Source organism: Manis javanica, chromosome 14, assembly GCF_040802235.1.
Source record: "Manis javanica isolate MJ-LG chromosome 14, MJ_LKY, whole genome shotgun sequence".
Lineage (NCBI taxonomy): Eukaryota > Metazoa > Chordata > Mammalia > Pholidota > Manidae > Manis > Manis javanica.
In genome coordinates, this window is record NC_133169.1 from 10426227 (window position 1) to 10449786 (window position 23560).

The following is a 23560-nucleotide window of genomic DNA, read 5'->3' on the forward strand; positions in this document are numbered from 1 at the left end:
GTGCTTACTTTCTAGCAAGGAAGATAGATATTAAATAAATGGATACGGTATCACAGCATTTCAGTGATAAGTGTTGTATAGGAAATGTAAGCAAGGTAAGGGGATGTTAGATGATTAGGGAAGTGCTCTGAGGCAGTGATACTTGAGCAGAGATCTGAATGATATGAAGGACCCCGTACAGCCGTTTGGGTCATGAACGTATAAGTTCTGAGGCAGTAGTGTGTTTGGTGTGTTTGAGAAATAGTAAACGGCTGGAATAGAGTAAACAAGGTAGGGAAGAATAACAGGAAGTAGTTAGAGGAGGTGGTAATGTAATGACTTATAAGACTTGACTAAGTATCTAGGTTTTATTCTAAGTTTGATAGGAAGTTATTGGAAAGTTTTACATAGGGAAGTGACTTGATCTAGTATACACATTTTGAACTGCAGGAGTGATGCAACCAGGCTGGAGGCCATTGTGATATTTGAAGCAAGAGACGACTCTGAGTTGAACCTAAGGTGTTTTCTGGGAGATGGATTTGGGATATATTTTGAAGTTAGTAGGGGTGATAACTTGGATTGGATGTGGGGTCTGGGTAAAAGGGCAGTCAAGAATGACCCCAGGATGGTCTCAACAGTTGGATACCATTTACTAAAATGAGGAACACTGGGAGAAGCAGGTTGCATGAGTGCAGAGATTAAGAATTGGTTTGGGTACTGACTTTGAATTTTCTATTAAATGTTTCTAGTTGATATATTGGATGTATAGTCCTGAGTTCGGGGCAATACAAATTTGGGAGTTGATCAGTGCAGAGTAGCTCTTTAGAGCCATGAGGCTTGATGAGAGGGAGAACCTGGAGAGTGAGTGTAGACAGAGAAGAGATGGAGTTTTTGGACTGATTTGTGGGGTTATCTGGACACTGGATTTAATCGAGAATGCCAAGGCTGAAAGAAAATTTTCATAATTTTAGGGACAATACCTTCCTAAGAAAGCATAACAAGTACTAACTAATCAAGACAGAAATAAAAAAAATCAGAATGGTTGATGAGCAAATATAATTTTTATCTCTTAAATAGCTTTGTGTTACTGAGATCGGACCCTCATTTTATATGAAATTAAGAACTAAAGTGCCTGTTTCTACTTGATTACTCTGAAAAGATGACCAGAATGATCATTATCTTTTTTAGGTATAAAAAAGATATATTGTGGAGTACAATATAAGATTAAAACAAATAAATACAAGTTTAAAAAATAATGAATGAAGTCTCAAAATACATGAAACCCCTTATTCATTAACACAGTAACCATTTCTAGCTTTGAAAATTTACACAGTAGGAGTGATACCAAGCTGCCTTCCAATTTATTATTTAGTCTTTCATTGGGCATTGTTAAACCTTCTTTTAAGGAAGGTGGCTTTTCAACTGTGGATGTAAGGAGTGAACGTATCTAATATCCTAGAATACATGTTTAGCATCTAACACTTGTAAATGTTAGGGGCTTAATACTGTTTAGGTTGACATACTGTGCATAGTGGGATGTGTTTTCTAGGTTTGGGTAAGAATCTATTTAAATGTATTTTAGATGTTAGAAACTGAAAAGAGTAGAAATAATAGTAAAGGCAGTCACACATATTATTGTTGTTGATTTAAAAACCGATCAGAAATCCCTTAGCTAATGCATGAAACAGATACTCTCTTGCTTCAGTACATGACTTCACACTTGCCAGTCCACCTCTACCATTAAGAAAATGTAGAGTCCATCTGTTGAATTGGCACTATGCCTAAAAGGCTGGTAGATTTGGACATTGTCAGTGCAAGAAGTGAAATTAATTCCAGACATTGAGGGGAAACATTTCTAGTAATAACTTAATCCCCAGGGTTTATCTGAACTTTGGTTGCTATTTATAGACATCACCAGAAAATTAAGGGTCCTTATCATGTATGATTTCTTTTTCCCAAGTCAAAGTCAGAATCATCAGTTGTGTACATTCAAGAGCCAGTTCTCTTACAGGTAATGGTGTCCTTAAAACACTACCATAAATTTTGGGACAATTTAGAGGTGATCTTAAGTGGAATTGAGATGTGTAAGATAGTAGTGTGATTTGAGATTCCGATAAGCCTCTACGCGTATTTCTAGATGAATCTGCTCCACAAAAATCTGAAAACTATTAACTTATGAGACTTAAAACTAGATGGTTAAAAATCGCCACTTCCTAGTTTCATGGTCATCCATTCTGTACTTTACCTTAGCTAGCCTTAAAAACAGAGGATCATAACTCTGGTGGTGGTGGTGGTCGTGGTGGCAGTGGCAGTCATAGTCAAAGGCCATTAATATAATGAAGCCTTTGTATCCTTTCCCAAAAAGTGCACATAAAAATTTTAGTATGTAATTTTTGGGAATTCACAGATGATTTTGATTGTAGGCCAATAGCCCTTGTTTCATAAGCATCTTAATTATGAGTGTCATGGAATGATAGTTGCATTCTTTATCTGTTCTTCAGCAGAGATTGCTCTTAAAAATGGAAATAAACTCATGTAAGGACAGTGGTGGTTGGATGGTGGTTTAAGTAAATCTTTGCTGGACTTTCTGTCACCTGCCCACCTTTTTTCCCCTTCACCATTTTGGTAATGCAGTATTTTCTGGAGAATCATCAGCTAAAGCAACATACTGATGTTAGAATGGCAGGCTGGGTGTAAGAAAAGTAATTATTCTCCAGTATTGGTAAAATGACAGCAAAGTAAAGATCATGTATCTGTGCTCCACCTGGGCTTCCTGCCTACAGTTACCTAGCCTCCCTAGCTACACTCCACACACCTCTCTGTATGCAATTTCTAAATCAAATCAAAATCTGGCCATGTCCCTTGGCAACAGACTCTTTAGCACTCTTTTCAAGATCCTGCCTACCTCTTCAGCTTTGCATCTCACTGGGCCTCTTAACCTTGTGTGTTAGGTATCTGGTACTGCCATCGTTCCCAAACATGGTTCGCTTACATCTCCATGACTTTCATGTTCCTCCCAGTGCCTGGCTGCTTAGAGAACATCTTCTGAGATAAACAAAGTTCAAGTTGATGCTGTGAAGCCTTACCTGGCCACCTCCCCTCTTTTGGTGAACAATATGCACTCATTTCTCTTTGGCATAGACCTAGGACTGGAATTGCTGGGCCACAGGGTAAGCAAATTTTTATCTTTAGTTAATACTGCCAAATAGTTTACCAAATTGATTGTATGATTTTATAACTCTGCCAGAATGTATAGGTATGCCAGTTATTGCTCCACATCTTCACCAACCTTTGATGTTGTCATTCTTCTTCATTTTAGTTATTCTGGTGGTTAATAGTATTTTGTTGTGGTACTGATTTGCATTTCCCTGATGACTGGTGAGGCTGAGCATCTTTTTGTGTGCTTGTTGGACATCATCTTTTTAAGTACTTGCTGTTAATATATATTCCGAATGCAGTTCCTTTTTCAGATATATACACTGCAAAAACCATCCAGTGTGTGGCTTGCCTTTTCACTCTCTGAGTATTATCTCTTGATGAACAGAAGTTCTTATTTTTGATTAAGTCTGATTTGTCTTATTTTATTATTATTTAAAAAAAGGATGATCTAGATTTAAGAGGTATATAGTTGGGAGTGGGGGAAATGGAGAATTACTTATAAACAGGCAAAATGTCCAGTCAGGCAAAATGAATAAGCTCTAGAGCATTGTACAGCATTGTACAGATAGTCAACAATATTGTACTGTATTGTGCACTTAAAATTTTGTTAGATCTCATGTTAAGTCTCCTTACTGCAATAAATAACAATAATAGCATAAAGAGGTGTGTAGTAGGTGGTAGTTTATTAAATTGGAAATAGAGAGAGGAGTGTATTAAGAAAATAGCTAGTAAGTATTAGAATAGTGAAGTTAGAAAGTGTCCAGAAGTTTACTGGGTTAGTTTTCTTAAATTCATGTAGATAAGAGCATACACCTCTCAACAACAAGATCTTGAGAGGTGTGTGCATATGGTAGCTATGTATATTTCAAATCTTCAAAAAATATGATTTTACTAGATTTTTGTTTAGTTATAAAACTAATACAAATTCTCTAATAGGTCAAGAAAAACAATATAAAAATTTTCCCCTTTTACTTCCAAACCTTTTCCCCTAAAGTAACAGGTACAGTCAATTGGTATATAATCATCCATACTTCTATCTGTATACATACAAATACATTTTTTCCCTACTCTTTACAAATATGAGATCTTGCTTACCTTTTTACTTAAAAACAGACATGGCTCTGTGTGTGTGCATGTGTGTGTGTGTGTGTGTGTGTGTTTACCTCCTTTTTTGGTGACCACATCAAGGAGTGCCGTAATAAATCTCTTTTATATTAGTGCTTTTATTTTTCTGTAATAGTGTCAAAGAGTATGTAACATTTAAGATTGTTAAAGATATATAAATACTTTTCCAAATGATGGTGGCCACTAGTGCCTATTTTCTCACATCTTCCTAGTATAGTTGTTAATCTTTTAAATTTCAACCAAACTAATGAGTGAAAAATATCTTGTTTTAACTCATACCCCCTTGACCACTTGTGAGGTGGTACATCTTTTTATGTTTCTAATTGATTTGTCTCTTTTGTAATTGCCTATGCATATCTCTTCGTATGTCTTTTCTTATTTACTAGTTTATTGAATAACATTGTATGTTAGAGATTAATCTTTTTATGTGTTTATTGTATTTTCTCCCAATTTCTTGCTTGTTTTTTTCTTTTGTTTACAATGTCTCACCATACAGATATATCATGCCTTTATGTAATCAAATCTATAGTATTTCCCTTTATGGCTTATAGTTTCCTGATTTGCTCTAGATTTCTCTACCATACTATGGAAATATTCACAAATATTCTACAGGTACTTTTATTTTTGCATGAAGCTCTTAAATCCATGAGGAAATTATTTTTGTATGTAATGCAAAGAATGGGTCTAACTTTGTTTTCTTCAAATGGATAGTCAATTAAGGCAGTATGTATCAAATAACTCAGTTTCTTGCCATATTGAAATCTGTTAATTGAAAAAAGTTTTCCCAGGACTGTCACTAACACATACTCTGTTTTTACGCAGAGTAGGAAAGAAATCTCTTCCACAAGGTACTTTATTTTGATCTGCTAGAAAATTTTCAATGGCTTTATTGATATACAATTCATGTACTGTACAGCTCACTAATTTAAAGTATACACTTCAGTGATCTTCAGTATATTCATATATTTATGCAGTCATTACCACTATCTAATTTTAGAGCATTTCATCTTGGTATCTGTTAATAGTGACTCTCCATTCCAGGCATTCCCTTTCTCCCCTATCTCTTGGTAACTGCTAATCTACTTACTTTTTTTATAGATTTGCCTTTTTGGGCATTTCGTGTAAGTAGAGTCATACAATATGTTATCTTTTGGAATTGGCTTCTTTCATTTAACATAGTGTGTTCAAAGTTGTGTTGTAGCATTTATCATTACTTTTTACTGATGAATTGCATTCTATTGTATGGATAATGTCACTGTGAATATTGTGTACAAGTTTTTATGTGTGTGGGCATATGTTTTTATTTCACTTGTGTACATACCCAGGAGTGGAATTTCCTGATGGTGTGGTGTTTCTGTTTAACCTTTTGAGGAACTGCCAGACCGCCTTCCAAAGCTCCTGCACCATCTTACGTAACTACTCCAATTTCTCCACCGAAGATTTTTATGAAAAATTATTTATAATGTGAATGGTGCCCTCTTAGAAGTGGCTCTTTTGTTTAGAGAACTAACTGTGCAACCATGTGCATTGGCCCTGATTTGATAGCCCCTGTTGTCAAAATGTAGTAATTTCGTTAATGGAAAATCTTTCTGATGTAACTATTACTTCTTTCCTGTTGCTATGTTAGAATTTCCCAGGGATAGAGATCAATGTCCCTATACATTCCTTGCAACCATAGTCCCATCCCATCTTTTTAAAAAGACAAATTGAAGTTATATATATGATCTGTGTTAAGTTTGCTTCTCAAGAGCTAAGTAAGATTTGATTAGATTATATGTCTGACAGTCAAAGAATTTAATTTTTTCCTCAGGACTTAACTTTGGGAATGTATTCTGTGAGTATTTTTCCCTTGTGGCTTACTAATTTTAATTTATGTCCACTATTTCACTATCCTGTTTCTAGAAGTGGTTTGCTGGTATAATAGAGTATATCTTTGGTCATGAGACACATTCTTTCCTCCCAGTTTAATGTTTCTGAAAAATAGTAAATAACATAATTGTTAATACATGTAATGTGGCAGTGGTTTTAAAAATTTTTTCTCCTGGAAATGTAGTCAAATGATTCATGAAGCCTCTTAAAATCAGTGACATCTTGGAATTTAAGAAATATATATAGTATATAAATATGAAAATAACTAGCTTTATTGGTTAGTACTTTGATAGTAAGGGATTGTTGGTGGTGATTGTAACCATCTTTTAAATGAAGGGTTGTTCTTTAGTTGAGTAAAAAAGGTTAGTTTGTCCAGTCTTGTAAATATAGTTTATATATTGTATAAATTATGCCGTATAAATTATTTAGGACCGTAGTTCCAATTTTGTTGGTGATTTCATGAAGCTATTCTAGCTTTGGAATTTCAGTGATTTATGTAGTATCAGTGATTCAGTGGTTTAACACATCTTAAACCAGTTAGGACACTGCTTACCCTTTTACTTTTAGAGAGCAAATTACATGGTGATATACATAGTGCTAATTTTTTAAATTATAAAAGCAGTATGAGAAGATTATATAATATTTAAAGGAAAATGTCAGTTCTTTAGTTTTTTTTTATTGTGGTATCATTAATATACAGTCACATGAGCAACATTGTGGTTACTAGATTCCCCCCATTATCAAGTCCCTATCACATACCCCATTATAGTCACTGTCCGTCAGCATAGTAAGATGCTATAGAGTCACAACTTGTCTTCTCTGTGCTATAATGCCTTCTCCTTGAGTTCTTTTAGTATTTTTATTTTTGTTTTGTCTATTCTCTTTTATCTATATACATGAATAAAAATACAGTAATATGTATATATGTTTATTTAGTCAGTAGATATTTATTGAATACCTTTTATGTTCCAGGCACTTTGCTACATGTATAACAGGGAATAAGTCAGATAGGATTCTTATGAAACAAATAGTCTAATGGAAAATACAGATATTAAGCATGTAACTTCCTACTATGATGAATGTTAAAAGAGACTTAACAGTATGCTACCTGAGCACGTACAAGGGAACTCTCCCTCGCTCTAGGGGGTTAGGAAATGTCTCCGTGATGAAGTAATCTTTAAGTTGAGATGGAAAGTAGAAGTAGAAGTCATACAGGAAGGAGGTGGAGAAGAGCTCTGGTCAGAGATAATTAAGTATGTTCTGGAGGAGGGAAGACAGAGTCATTTGAAGAACTGAAGAGTACATAGAGCATATATATCACATGTATATCAGTTTTTGCTTTTTTAGTTGTTTCTTGCCCTGCTCTGCTCATACCAGAGTGGGAAATGGTAAGGCTAGAAGTAGGTAGGGGCAGATAGGTAACAACAAAAAGTAAACACTGATACATGTGTGAAGTACTGTTCTAAGTACCTGTTAAGTATTTGTTCATCAAACCCTAACAACAGTTTGTATTCACAGGTGAGGGAACTGAGGCATGGAGTGTCTTACCCAAAATTAATACAGCAGAACTGGGATCTGAGCCTGTACATTCTGGATCCAGTGTTTGTATCCTTAGGCACTGTACTGTACTGCATATCTGAAGTTATAAATTATGACTAGGACTGGGAACTTTTATATGTGAACACCAATATGAAAGCATCCAAAGGTTTTAAACAGGAAAATGACGTAATCAGATTGGGTTTTAAATCATCTTCCTGGCTGCATCTTGAAGAAGGAACTGGAGGAAAGCAAGGTAGATACGCAAAGAAATTAGAAGACTACTGCTAGAGACTGAGCAGGTGTTGTTTTTTGGAAAAAGTCAATATCACTGTAATTAACTGGATGTAATAAGAAATTACTTATATGGTACTCAAAAGTTTTGGTATTAGGTTAAAGGTAGGAAATGAAGTGAAAAGAGTCAAGGATGACTGCCAGGTTTCTGACTCGAGCAACTGGTGGTACTGTGGTTACTTAGCTAATATGAAATATTCTGATGATCCCCTATAAGAATATTAAAGCGCAGGGAGCCAAGATGGCGGCGTGAGTAGAGCAGCGGAAATCTCCTCCCAAAACCACATATATCTGTGAAAATATAACAAAGACAACTCTTCCTAGAATAAAGACCAGAGGACACAGGACAACATCCAGACCACATCCACACCTGCAGGAACCCAGCGCCTTGCAAAGGGGGGAACACAGAGGCCCCTTACGGAGATAAATAGCCTCCCGGCTGCTCCCCCTCCAATGCGACTCCACCACTTTGGAGCAGCTGCCCAAGCCAGGCCATGCCCACAGCAACAGCAGAGATAAACTCCATAGCAGCTGGGCAGGAAGCAGAAGCCCTGTCTGCTTGCCCTTGTCTGCATGAAGCTGCCCAGCACAAGCCACTAGAGGTCGCTGTTCTCCCAGGAGAGGAAGGCCACAAACCAACAAGAAGGGAAGTTCTTCCAGCTGTCACCCGTCCCAGCTCTACATACTATTCCTATAACCATGAAAAGACAAAATTACAGGCAAACCAAGATCACAGAGACACCAGAGAAGGAGACCGACCTAACCAGTCTTCCTGACAAAGAATTCAAAATAAAAATCATAAACATGCTGACAGAAATGCAGAGAAATAAGTAAGACAAATGGGATGAAGTCCAGAGGGAGATCACAGATGCCAGAAAGGAGATCACAGAAATGAAACAAACCCTGGAAGGATTTATAAGCAGAATGGATAAGATGCAAGAGGCCATTGATGGAATTGAAACCAGAGAACAGGAACGCATAGAAGGTGACATTGAGAGAGAGAAAAGGATCTCCAGGAATGAAACAATATTAAGAGAACTGTGTGACCAATCCAAAAGGAACAATATCCGTATTATAGGGGTACCAGAAGAAGAAGAGAGAGGAAAAGGGACGGAAAGTATCTTGGAAGAAATAATTGCTGAAAACTTGCCCAAACTGGGGGAGGAAATAATCAAACAGACCACGGAAATACACAGAACCGCCAACAGAAAGGATCCAAGGACAACACCAAGACACATAATAATTAAAATGGCAAAGATCAAAGACTAAGAAAGAGTTTTAAAGGCAGCTAGAGAGAAAAAAGTCACCTGTAAAGGAAAACCCATCAGGCTAACATCAGACATCTTGACAGAAACCCTACAGGCCAGAAAAGAATGGCATTATATATTTAATGCAATGAAACAGAAGGGCCTTGAACCAAGGATACTGTATCCAGCATGACTATCATTTAAATATGATGGAGGGATTAAACAATTCCCAGACAAGCAAAAGCTGAGGGAATTTGCTTCCCACAAACCACCTCTACAGGGCATCTTACAGAGACTGCTCTAGATGGGAGCACTCCTAGAAAGAGCACAGAACAAAACACCCAACATATGAAGAATGGAGGAGGAGGAATAAGAAGGGAGAGAAGAAAAGAATCTCCAGACAGTGTATATAACAGCTCAATAAGCGAGCTAAGTTAGGCAGTAAGATACTAAAGAGCCTAACCTCGAACCTTTGGTAACCACGAATTTAAAGCCTGCAATGGCAATAAGTACATATCTTTCAATAGTCACCCTGAATGTAAATGGACTGAATGCACCAATCAAAAGACACAGAGTAATAGAATGGATAAAAAAGCAAGACCCATCTATATGCTGCTTACAAGAAACTCACCTCAAACCCAAAGACATGTACAGACTAAAAGTCAAGGGATGGAAAAACATATTTCAGGCAAACAACAGTGAGAAGAAAGCAGGGGTTGCAGTACTAATATCAGACAAAATAGACTTCAAAACAAAGAAAGTAACAAGAGAAAAAGAAGGATACTACATAATGATAAAGGGGTCAGCCCAACAAGATGATATAACCATTCTAAATATATATGCACCCAACACAGGAGCACCAACATATGTGAAACAAATACTAACAGAACTAAAGGGGGAAATAGACTGCAATGCATTCATTTTAGGAGACTTCAACACACCACTCACCCCAAAGGATAGATACACCAGGCAGAAAATAAGTAAGGACATGGAAGCACTGAACAACACAGTAGAGCAGATGGACCTAATAGACATCTATAGAACTCTACATCCAAAAGCAACAGGATATACATTCTTCTCAAGTGCACATGGAACATTCTCCAGAATAGACCACATACTAGCCCACAAAAAGAGCCTCAGCAAAATCCAAAATATTGAAATTCTACCAACCAATTTTTCAGACCACAAAGGTATAAAACTAAAAATAAATTGTACAAAGAAAACAAAAAGGCTCACAAACACATGGAGGCTTAACAACATGCTCCTAAATAATCAATGGATCAACGAACAAATTAAAATAGAGATCAAGGAATATATAGAAACAAATGACAACAATAACACAAAGCCCCAACTTCTGTGGGATGCAGCGAAAGCAGTCTTAAGAGGAAAGTATATAGCAATCCAGCACACTTGAAGAAGCAAGAACAATCCCAAATGAATAGTCTAACATCACAATTATCGAAATTGGAAAAAGAAGAACAAATGAGGCCTAAAGTCAGCAGAAGGTGGGACATAATAAAGATCAGAGAAGAAATAAACAAAATTGAGAAGAATAAAACAATAGCAAAAATCAATGAAACCAAGAGCTGGTTCTTTGAGAAAATAAACAAAATAGATAAGCCTCTAGCCAAACTTATTAAGAGAAAAAGAGAATCAACACAAATCAACAGAATCAGAAATGTGAATGGAAAAATCATGACAGACTCCACAGAAATACAAAGAATTATTAAAGACTACTATGAAAACCTATATGCCAACAAGCTGGAAAACCTAGAAGAAATGGACAACTTCCTAGAAAAATACAACCTTCCAAGACTGACCAAGGAAGAAACACAAAAGTTAAACAAACCAATTATGAGCAAAGAAATTGAAACGGTAATCAAAAAACTACCCAAGAACAAAACCCCTGGGCCGGACGGATTTACCTTGGAATTTTATAAGACACACAGAGAAGATATAATACCCATTCTCCTTAAAGTTTTCCAAAAAATAGAGGAGGAGGGAATACTCCTAAACTCATTCTATGAAGCCAACATCACCCTAATACCAAAACCAGGCAAAGACCCCACCAAAAAAGAAAATTACAGACCAATATCCCTGATGAATGTAGATGCAAAAATACTCAATAAAATATTAACAAACCGAATTCAAAAGTATATTAAAAGGATCATACACCCTGACCAAGTGCGATTCATCCCAGGGATGCAAGGATGGTACAGCATTCGAAAATCCATCAACATCATCCACCACATCAACAAAAAGAAAGATAAAAACCACATGATCATCTCTATAGCTGCTGAAAAAGCATTTGACAAAATTTAACATCCATTCATGATAAAAACTCTCAGCAAAATGGGAATAGAGGGCAAGTACCTCAACATAATAAGGGCCATATATCATAAACCCACAGCCAACATTATACTGAACAGTGAGAAGCTGAAAGCTTTTCCTCTGAGATTGGGAACTAGACAGGGATGCGCACTCTCCCCACTGCTATTTAACATAGTCCTGGAGATCCTAGCCACAGCAATCAGACAAAACAAAGAAATACAAGGAATCCAGATTGGTAAAGAAGAAGTTAAACTGTCACTGTTTGCAGACGACATGATATTGTACATAAAAAACCCTAAAGACTCCACCCCAAAACTACTAGAACTGATACCGGAATACAGCAAAGTTGCAGGATACAAAATTAACATACAGAAATCTGTAGCCTTCCTATACACTAACAATGAACCAATAGAAAGAGAAATCAGAAAAACAATTCCATTCACAATTGCATCAAAAAGAATAAAATACCTAGGAATAAATCTAACCAAAGAAGTGAATGACCTATACTCTGAAAACTACAAGTCACTCTTAAGAGAAATTAAAGGGGACACTAACAAACGGAAACTCATCCCATGCTCGTGGCTATGAAGAAGTAATATCGTCAAAATGGCCATCCTGCCCAAAGCAATATACAGATTTGATGCAATCCCTATCAAATTACCAGCAACATTCTTCAATGAACTGGAACAAATAATTCAAAAATTCATATGGAAACACCAAAGACCTCGAATAGTCAAAGCAATCCTGAGATAGAAGAATAAAGTAGGGGGGATCTCACTCCCCAACTTCAAGTTCTACTATAAAGCCATAGTAATCAAGACAATTTGGTACTGGCACAAGAACAGAGCCACAGACCAGTGGAACAGACTAGAAACTCCAGACATTAACCCAAACATATATGGTCAATTAATATTTGATAAAGGAGCCATGGACATACAATGGGGAAATGACAGTCTCGTCAACAGATGGTGCTGGCAAAACTGGACAGCTCCATGTAGGAGAATGAAACTGGACCATTGTCTAACCCCATATACAAAAGTAAATTCAAAATGGATCAAAGACCTGAATGTAAGTCATGAAACCATTAAAATCCTGGAAAAAAACATATGCAAAAACCTCTTAGACATAAACATGAGTGACCTTCTTGAACATATCTCCCTGGGCAAGGAAAACAACAGCAAAAATGAACAAGTGGGACTATATTAAGCTGAAAAGCTTCTGTGCATCGAAAGACACCATCAATAGAACAAAAAGGAACCCTACAGTATGGGAGAATATATTTGTAAATGACAGATCCGAGAAAGGCTTGACGTCCAAAATATATAAAGAGCTCACATGCCTCAACAAACAAAAATCAAATAATCCAATTAAAAAATGGGCAGAGGAACTGAACAAGACAGTTCGCCAAAAAAAGAAATACAGATGGCCAACAGTCACATGAAAAGATGCTCCACATCACTAATTATCAGAGAAATGCAAATTAAAACTACAATGAGGTATCACCTCACACCAGTAAGGATGGCTGCCATCCAAAAGACAAACAACAACAAATGTTGGCGAGGCTGTGGAGAAAGAGTAACCCTCCTACACTGCTGGTGGGAATGTAAATTAGTTCAACCATTGTGGAAAGCAGTATGGAGAGGTTCATCAAAATGCTCAAAACACACTTACCATTTGACCCAGGAATTCCACTTCTAGGAATTTACCCTAAGAATGCAGCAGCCCAGTTTGAAAAAGACAGATGCACCCCTATGTTTATCGCAGCACTATTTACAATAGCCAAGAATTGGAAGCAACCTAAATGTCCATCGGTAGATGAATGGATAAAGAAGACGTGGTACATATACACAATGGAATACTACTCAGCCATAAGAAGAGGGCAAATCCAACCATTTGCAGCAACATGGATGGAGCTGGAGGGTATTATGCTCAGTGAAATAAGCCAAGCGGAGAAAGAGAAATACCAAATAATTTCACTCATCTGTGGAGTATAAGAACAAAGGAAAAACTGAAGAAACAAAACAGCAGCAGAATCACAGAACCCAAGAATGGACTAACAGCAGTTCCTGTGTGGTGTCCTCCAATGAGTTCTACACAGAGGTATAAAAGGCATATCAAAGTGTGGACAAAGGGTCTGTTTATGTTTATACAGAGGATCAACGCCTAATTTAGCTACCCAGAAAATGAACTAAGATATGATATGAAGAAGAACTTCAAACATCAGCACTCTCTGGAAGAGTCATACCAGAAGATGATCATCAAAAAATCTCAACAAAGATCCAGGTGATGCTGCAGTTGTAGCTGCATCCATCCCACTGGTTCCTGGACTTGCCATTGGAATGAAGAAGGAGATATCTAAGCTGGCCTGTGCTTTCAGTAAAACAACAAATTTGACTGGATCTATACTGTTGGAACTCAACCAAGAATTAGGAGAAGTGCAAGTTGTAGCGCTCCAAAATCATACAACTACAGACTATCTACTGTTAAAAGAACATTGGATGTGAACAGTTCCCAGGAATGGGTTGTTTTAATTTGTCTGATTTCTCTCAGACTGTTGAAGTATACAGTTGGACAATATCCATCATATCATAGACAAATTTTCACAAATGCCTAGGGTGCTAACTGGTTTTCTTGGCTTCACTGGAGATGGCTGGTAATTATAGATCTGCTTTGTTTATGTAACTGTATTCCTATTATGTTAATGTGTGTGTGTGCAATTTAATTAGTAGTTTAAAACCTATACATGCTTAAGTTACTCTACAAGAAGATATGTTAAAGAAATAATCAATCCTCCCATGTTTTCTTCCATCTGCTACCTCTATAACTTTTCTTCTTACTTCCTAATTACAACTCTTAAATAGAAAAAAAAAAGAATATTAAAGAGCGTAAAACTCGGGACAAATTAAAATGTATTATGTGCTATACACCTTTTTAAGTCTTATAATTAATTTATATCTGGTTTTTAATGTTGAGAAATTGAACAATGATAACAACCTTTACCTTTGTTAAGTACAGACCACAAAGGAAAACACAACTTTATCACAGTTGAGACAAGGTAGATTTTACGTATTTTGAGTAAAAAGTCTGCCAACATTGTTCAATCTGTATTGTGGAAATTACAGTAAGTGTTAACCAAAAAGGAAGTTATTCTTACGTATTACACTTAATAAGATAAATTGCTTACCAAGTTAAAAAAAATTTTTGAACTCCATTAACTTTATATATAGTGTTGTCATATTGTCTTCCTCTGTATGTATCATGTACATATATTTCCAACTGTCTGCTTGACCTTTCTACTTACATGTTCCACAGATATCTACAATTTAGCATATTAGTCACCAAACTCATGATTTCCCCTTTCCATCCTATTCTGGCAAACAATTTCTAGGATGTCAGCCCTGTGAGAGCAGGGATTTTTCTGTTTTTTTGCACTGCTATATCTCCAGTTCTTTTTACATAATGGGAATACAATAAATGGTTGAAGGTGTATTTAAAGAGTACCACTGTACAGTTTTCACCAGCTGGTCAAGATTTCAAATTTCTTGCCCTCCTTTCCTACATTTTAGTTACAAATCATATCAGTTATACTCTAAAATATTTCTCAATCCATCAATTTTTCTTTATTTCCAGTATTATCACCCTAATTTATTTATCTTAAAACTGGTATTCCAGAATGAACTTGTCTTTCTCATCATTCTTCCATAGCAACCAGAAGGGTTTTCTTAAAATGTAAATTGTATCCCTAATACCAAAACCAGATAATGACATCACAAAAAAAACAATCAAAGAACAATATTCCTGATGAACACAGATGTAAAAATACTCAACAAAATATTAGCAAACCGAATTCAAAAATACATCAAAAAGGTCGTCCATCATGATCAAGTAGGATTTATTCCAGGGATGCAAGGATGGTACAATATTCAAAAATCCAACATCATACACCACATCAACAAAAAGGACAGAAACCACATGATCATCTCCATAATGCTGAAAAACCATTTTACAAAATTCAACATCCATTCATGATAAAATCTCTCAACAAAATGGATATAGAGGGCAAGTACATCAACATAATAAAGGCCATATATGACAAACCCACAGCCAACATTATTCTTAACAGCGAGAAGCTGAAAGCTTTTCCTTTAAGATCAGGAACAAGACTGGGATGCCCACTCTCCCCACTTTCATTCAACATAGTTCTGGAGGTCCTAGCCATGGCAATCAGACAACACAAAGAAATAAAAGGCATCCAGATTGGCAAGGAAGAAGTTAAACTGTCCCTGTTTGCAGAGGACATGATATTGTACATAAAAAACCCTAAAGAATCCACTCCAAAACTACTAGGTCTAATATTTGAATTCAGCAAAGTTGTAGGATACAAAATCAATACACAGAAATCTGTTGCTTTCCTATACACTAATGATGAAGTAGCAGAAAGAGAAATCAGGAGAACAATTCCATTCACAACTGCATCAAAAAGAATAAAATACCTAGGAATAAACCTAACCAAGGAAGTGAAAGACCTGTACTCTGAAAACTACAAGACACTCATGAGAGAAATTAAAGAAGATACCAATAAATGGAAACACATCCCGTGTTCATGGATAGGAGGAATTTATATTGTCAAAATGGCCATCCTACCTAAAGCAATCTACAGATTCAATGCAATCCCTATCAAAATACCAACAGCATTCTTCAACGAACTAGAGCAAATAGTTCTAAAATTCATATGGAACCAAAAAGAACCTGAAAAGCCAAAGCAATCCTGAGAAGGAAGAATAAAGCAGGGGGGATAATGCTCCCCAACTTCAAGCTCTACTACAAAGTCACAGTAATCAAGATAATCTCGTACTGGCAGAAGAACAGACCCATAGACAATGGAACAGAATAGAGAGCCTAGATATAAACCCAAGCATGTCAAGTAACATATGATAAAGGAGCCATGGATATACAGTGGGGAAATGACAGCCTCTTCAACAACCAGTGTTGGCAAAACTGGACAGCTACATGTAAGAGAATGAAACTCAATTACTGTCTAACTCCATACCCAAAAATAAACTTGAAATGGATCAAAGACCTGAATGTAAGTCATAAAACTCTTAGAAGAAAAAACAGGCAAAAATCTCATGAATACAAATAAACATGAGCAACTTTTTGCTGAATGCAACTTCTCGGGCAAGGGAAACAAAATAAAAAATGAACAAATGGGACTACATTAAGGTAAAAACCTTCTGTACAGCAAAGGACACCATCAGTAGAACAAAAAGGCATTCTACAGGATGGAGAATATATTTGTAAACAACATACCTGACAAGGGGTTACCATTCAAAATATAGAACTCACACACCTCAACATCCAAAAAGCAAATAACCCTAAAAAAAAAAAAATGGGTCGATGAATATGAACAGACCCTTCTCCAAAAAGAAATTCAGATGGCCAACAGGCACATGAAAAGATGCTCCACATTGCTAATTATCAGGGAATTGTGAACTAAAACCACAATGAGATATCACCTCACACCAGTTAGGATGGCCAACATATAAATGACTAGGAACAACAGATGCTGGCAAGGATGAGGAGAAAGGGGAACCCTCCTACACTGCTGGTGGGAATGTAAATTAGTTCAGCCACTGAGGAATGCAATATAGAGGTTCCTCAAAAAAAATAAAAATCGAAATACCATTTGACCCAGAATTTCCACTTCTAGGAATTTACCCAAAGAAAACAAGTTCTCAGATTGAAAAAGACATATGCACCCCTATGTTTATGGCAGCACTATTTACAATAGCCAAGATATGGAAGCAACCTAAGTGTCCATCAGTAAATGAATGGATAAGGAAGACTTGGTACATATACACAATACAATACTATTCAGCCATAAGAAGAAAACAAATACTACCATTTACAACATGGATGGAGCTAGAGGGTATTATACTCAGTGAAAAAAGCCAGGTAGAGAAAGACAAGTACCAAATGATTTCCCTCATTTGTGGAGTGTAAAAACAAAGCAAAAGTGAAGGAACAAAACAGCAGCAGACTCACAGACTCCAAGATGGGACCAGCAGTTACCTACGGGGAGGGGTGAGGGAGGCTGGGTGGGGAGTGAGGGAGTAGGGGATTGAGGGGTATTATGATTAGTATACATGGTGTGTGTGGGTCACAGGGAAGACAGTGTAACACAGAGAAGGCAAGTAGTGACTCTGTGGCATCTTACTACACTGATGGACAGTGACTTCAATGGGGCAATTGGAGGACTTGATATCATCAGTGAACGTAGTAATGACATGTTTTTCATATGAAACCTTTATAACAATGTATATCAATGATACCTTAATAAAAAAAATTTTTTTTAAGTACAAAGTCCTATCTTTTCCATGATAGGTTCACAATCCTGAATTTCAAAACTCTGAAAAATACAAGTTTTTCATAATTCACTAATAACAAAACGTGACCTCATGTGTGTAAAATTCAGTTTTTCCAGCATCTCTCACCTGGCCTTTCTGCATCTCCATATCAATAGGTGCTTCGAAAGTGTAGAGTAGTAGTCCATCTCCATATCTCCAGGTGATTACAAGGGTGGGGGGAGCAAGGGTATATCTGGACTTGAGAGGTTTGGTGGGTGCCTTTGGCAGTTCGTTGGTGAAAGACACGGGCAAGCAGAAGTGAATGACTGCTTGTAGGCAATAAACGGGTTTCTCCCACTTTATTTCTCCCTTTGACTGATTTCGGCTTCAAAGGTAATTTTACCCCCAACTTTGGAGTTACACCTGACTTCAACCCATTTTGGTCTTAATTACCACAATTCCTGTGACTAGCCATACATTTCAATGCAGAAGTATTAATATGTTTGATTAAGAAGTACTACTTGAAACACCACATTGGAAGTAACCCACTCTGCATTACATTCTCTTTTTAAAAGCAAAATACTTTTGGATAATGGATTTTGGACCTATGTTTTCAGAACTACGGTTAAGCTTACATGGACCCAGTCCTTCCCTAAATACCCATTGTCCATACAGGTTCACAATTTGGGTAATTAACTTTTTTATTCTTAGTCCACATTTGTCAGCTATATCCCCAAATAGACTATAATTAAAAAGGAAGCTTCATGAGGGTAGAGACCTCTTCTGGCTTGTTTGCCACTCTATCCCCAGCTCTTGGAACAATGAATAGCACATTACTTTTTACCAAATAAATAGATTAATTAATTATAAGTTCCCTATGGATTCTAATATGTTTGGCATGTTTCTCATTTTTTTACATAACTTCATCTCATATTATAATGAGGAACCTAAATACAACCTTTCTTATATGATGACTATTTCATAGAAGGGCTTTTCTTCTTACTAAAACTTACTAAAGTATCTTAATTGCACTAGTAACTTCCAAATTATATCTTACACCTCTTCTGTCTCAGCACCATCAAAGCTGGTCTAAGAAAAACCATGCTCACTGATCTCACTTAATATTCCTGCCACAAACCTCAAGTGGATCCTTAGCGCTATAACACAATTCTCTACCACTCCACCACTCTCCTAGACAACTATTTCATATCATCTCATCTCCACTCTCTCACTTTGCTTCTAATCTGATGACAGTAGAAACTATCAGAAACCTGTCAGAAGCTCCTACCATGTATCTACCCACCTGCCTGTGTCTAAGCCTATAGAATAGATTCTGCCTTCCTCGCTATCACATGTAAATTGTCTCTACTTCCAACCCCTCTGCTTGGTAACTAAATCCTATCCCACTGCCTTCTCAAACACATTACTCAGGCAACTATCCTCTTTTCCTGGACATCATCCACTTCTCATCTTTCTTCTGGATGTCAATTAGCATAAAAATATACTACAGTGTTTTTCATCTAAGAAAACTCCTCTTGATCCCGTATCCATCAGCTTCCCATTTGTTCCCCCTTGTAAAAGAACTTCTTGAAAGGGTTGTTTATATTCCCCATCTCCAAATTCTCTTCTTTTTCTCTTAAACACACCAATCACGTTTTCACTATCATATCTCTGCAGAAACTGCTGGGGGTCACCAGTGTACTCTACATTGCTAAGTACAATGATCAATTCTCAGTCTTCTCATCTTACTTGACCTATCACAGAATTTGTCACAGCCGAACAGCCCCTCCACTTCTTGACTTCCAGGATACCTTTCTGGATTCTTCTCTGTTACTGGCTAGTCAACCTCAGTCTCCTTTGCCAGTTATTCATTTTTCCCCAGAGCACACACTGGAGTGCCCCAGGGCACACTCTTTCCTTGTCTATCTACACTCACTTCCTAAATGACCACATCTTGTCTTTTGGCTTTAAATTTCATCTAACATTGATGATTCACAAATTTCTATCTTGATTGAGATCTCTTCCTGGAAGTCCAGACTCTTATATCTAAATGCCTACTTGGCACACTGTCTAATGATCAGGCACTTTAAGCTTAACACATCTAAAATCAATTCATCTTGACCACCTCTCCCATCCCCCACCAACCCCAAATCTGTTCTTCCCACAGGTTTTCTCCTCAATAAATACAACTCCAACCAAAAATATTTAGGCCAAAAATTTCTAATCATTCTTGTTTCCTTTCTTTTTCTTAACTGACTCCTTTTTTCAGTCGTTGTTTCTCTTTACAGTCTTAATTCAGCAGCAGGAAAATCCTTTTAAAGCCTGTGTCAGATCATGTCCTCTTCTGCTCAAAATCCTTTCAATGGTTTCCTATCTCAAAGTACAAGTCAAAGTCCCTACAATGGTCTAAAGACCCCATTTAGTCTGCTGTACGATCCCCTCTACCTCTCTTCCATCTCTTACTCGTCTACCCACTTAGTTCCAAGGGGTTAGGGGACACAGATCTCCTCCTGTTTCTCAACTGCAACAAAAATACTCCTACCTCAGGGCCTTTGTACTTACATTACTGTCCTGCCTGACTACAACACCGTTTCCTCAGATAATTGCAGGGTTTGCCCTTCCACTTCCTTCATGTCTTTGCCTAAACGTAATTTTATTTATGGAAGAGACATTCCTTGATACTCCTTTATAAAACAGAAAATACCCATCCCACCACCCTTTTCTCTATCCTGTTTTATTTTTCTCCATGCTCTTCTTAGCATCTGATGTATAACATATTTATATATAGTCTGTATCTTTCTATTGGAGTGTAAAGTGCACCAGAAAGTGGGTTTTTGTCAGTTTAGATCAATGTAGTATCCTCGCACCTAGAAGAGTATCTGACACATAGATGTTCAAAAAATATTTGAATTAATTCCATGCCTTCTGTAGGCTCTATCTTACTGGTTTCAGTTTGCTCCTTTTCTAGTATTTTCCCCTGTTTCTTACTTGTTTCTTAATTTCTAATGCCCAACCTGGGTTTCATGTTACTAATGGTAAACACATGGACTTGCCATATATCTTTTTGATTATTAAAACAAATCTTTTCTGGGATAAAAACAAATAATAATTTATGTGAAAATAATGTTTATATTTGCTACTCATTAATATATACACTGAAAATTTTCTCTATGATTTTCATTTTTCATAAGGAAAGAATTCCAGAAGTCTTTATATATTTTGTAAAGTAAAATTTCAGTATTTTTTCTGAAGAACTCAAAGCATTTTTACCACCAGTTATTCATTTTCAAAACATTTCAGAGAAGGGGTTTGGAAAGCATGATTCTCTTCATATTAAAAATGGAAAAAATGGAATCCAAGTGACAGATTATTACATAAATAGTAGAATATCAATACTGAAACGAATTAATTTGATCACTCTCCTAGAAATGTATCTAAGAATAGAGAAATAGTCAATTACCCTTATTTGATCAAGGAAGAAAAAGAACTGTATGCCTAAGGGCATATAGTTTGTGAATCCATTTAGGCAATGAGACTGGAAAATCATGATTCGCAAACCCCACATTCCAAATTTAAGTGTTTTTAGTAAAAGATGTATCAAAATTCTAAAGATACTTCACAACAAAGAATGCTTTTTATCTGCTAAATGTAAACTGCTTGAAAAGCAGTCCCTACAGCAGTTGCCAGAATGCTGTTTTTGAACTTTTAAAGCAACATTCTTTGTGAATGATATTCTTTCCACTTTGGGAAAGATACCCATACAAGAAAGATATTCTTTCAACTTTTGGAAAGGTAACCATATAATCTAAGTTTTCCATTCAGGGACAAGGATACCATGTTGTTTCACAACTTATTCTGGTTCCTATTACACCACAATCAATTTAAAACACAGTTCTCTCCAAAGAGAAACAGAACTAAGACTACTCGAATCTCCTCACTCAAAGAGGCAAATTTAGTATTTATCTCACATGCAACTGTAGGATTTATAGTGTATATTCAAATCACTGAAGCAATATGGAACATTCTAGTTCAAGTTCAAGGGAAATTAACACTAAATCTTGAGCATGAAGCCCTTTTGCCGAGAGCATCTTAGCTGTAACAAACTTTCTAGAAAATTACTAATTATAATAGGATATATACATTGTGTCAATACAAAGTAAAAGCTAATAACATGTTAGATATTACCTGTAAATTTACAAAATAAATCACAATTCATAGTGATTTACACTGTATATTCTGCAATATGCCACTAAATACCTGGGCATGAAACAGAAATACAGAACTTTTGAACAAGAATTGCTCAAAGTTGTTTTTCATCTCTATACCCTGTTCCCTCTATAAAGTGAAAACTACTACCAATGCGACACTAATCTCACAAGTAGTAAACAATGGATTGGATAAAAATAAATCCACTTTAAATAAAATGCTCTGGTCTGTGAGATACCAGACCACTCTGGAAAACAATTTTACTGTGTTTGGAAATGATTTTGTCCTGATACTCTTTTATAAGAGATGAGAAAGGAATAGACATACTTTGATAGGACACTATTTAGCAAGGCAATATAAACTATATATATTTTTAAGTACTACTAATGAGTCCTTACAGTGGGTTCACTGAAAATATTCATAAAAGTAATAAAATACCTAAAATTTACTGAGCTGTTAATATGTGCCAAGCTCTACGCTAAATGTTTTATATAGATTATCTCATTTAAGTCTCACAATCACCATGAGGTAGTTAATATTATTCCCTTTTTAGAGAGGATAAAGGTTAATAAAAGGTCTGCCTGGCTCCTCTTAAGTACTATGTTATGCTGCCCCCCAAAGATAATTTCTTAGTCCTGATCTTACTACTCTTCCCTGCTACATTTGGCTTATTTGCTATTTGAAACTCTTGCCTGGCTCCTGTGTTGACGCATTCTACTAGCTCTCCAACTGCACCTCTCTAACTACTACATTATTTCCTTATGGATTCATCATTCTTAATCTATCCCTTCATTCATTCAAAAAATATTCTGAAAACTTCAAAATATATTTTGAGAATTGTGAAACCCACAGTAGGTAGCTACAATACAAATATGGTCCTTGGATTCATGAACTTTTAAGTTTGAGGTGGCAGCAGATAAGTTACGAATCATATAAACATATAATTATTACTTGTAACTTAAATAAATGTGAAGGTACTACTATATGAGGCAGTTTATGAAGGGACTTTGGAGAAGGAGGGAAGATATCTTAGAAAAACATTAAACTTTAAGCTGAGACCCAGTCTGAGCAGGAAATAGCCAGGCAAAACATGAAGGTGAAAATAATCCAAAAACATGTAACAAGGGTGTGTAACAAGTCCCTGAGGTTGTAAAGATTAACAGTAAATAAACCAAAGGGGGGAAAAACACAAAATGAAAATGGGAAGATGAATGAAAAGAGCTTTCAAAGTGCTTTGTTGAGCTATATTAATTATTTGGAATCCAAAAAGGAGCTCTGAGTAGGGGAGTAACAAGATATTTACATTTTTTTTTTCCTGTATGGCAGGATTTTTTTTTTTTTGCATCATTAATATAAAAATCACATGAACGATTTTGTGGTTACTAGACTCTGCCCATTATCAAGTCCCCACCACATACCCCATCACAGTCACTGTCCATCCGTGTAGTAAGACGGTGTAGAGTCACT

At 36.3% G+C, this 23560-nt stretch overlaps 1 protein-coding gene across 8 annotated transcripts in view; it reads left to right on the forward strand.

The window, feature by feature from the left end:
• The window catches only part of ASH1L (ASH1 like histone lysine methyltransferase), a 217948-nt gene that overhangs the window by 9405 nt on the left and 184983 nt on the right, over positions 1 to 23560 (forward strand). For 5 of the 8 annotated variants that reach the window (XM_073221362.1, XM_073221361.1, XM_037016772.2 and 2 more), the window contains exon 2: positions 3000 to 3149. The exons of the other annotated variants lie outside the window; for them this stretch is intronic. The gene's annotated coding sequence lies outside the window, so the exon portion shown is untranslated. The remainder of the gene's footprint in view (positions 1 to 2999; positions 3150 to 23560) is intronic. 8 annotated transcript variants of the gene reach the window in all.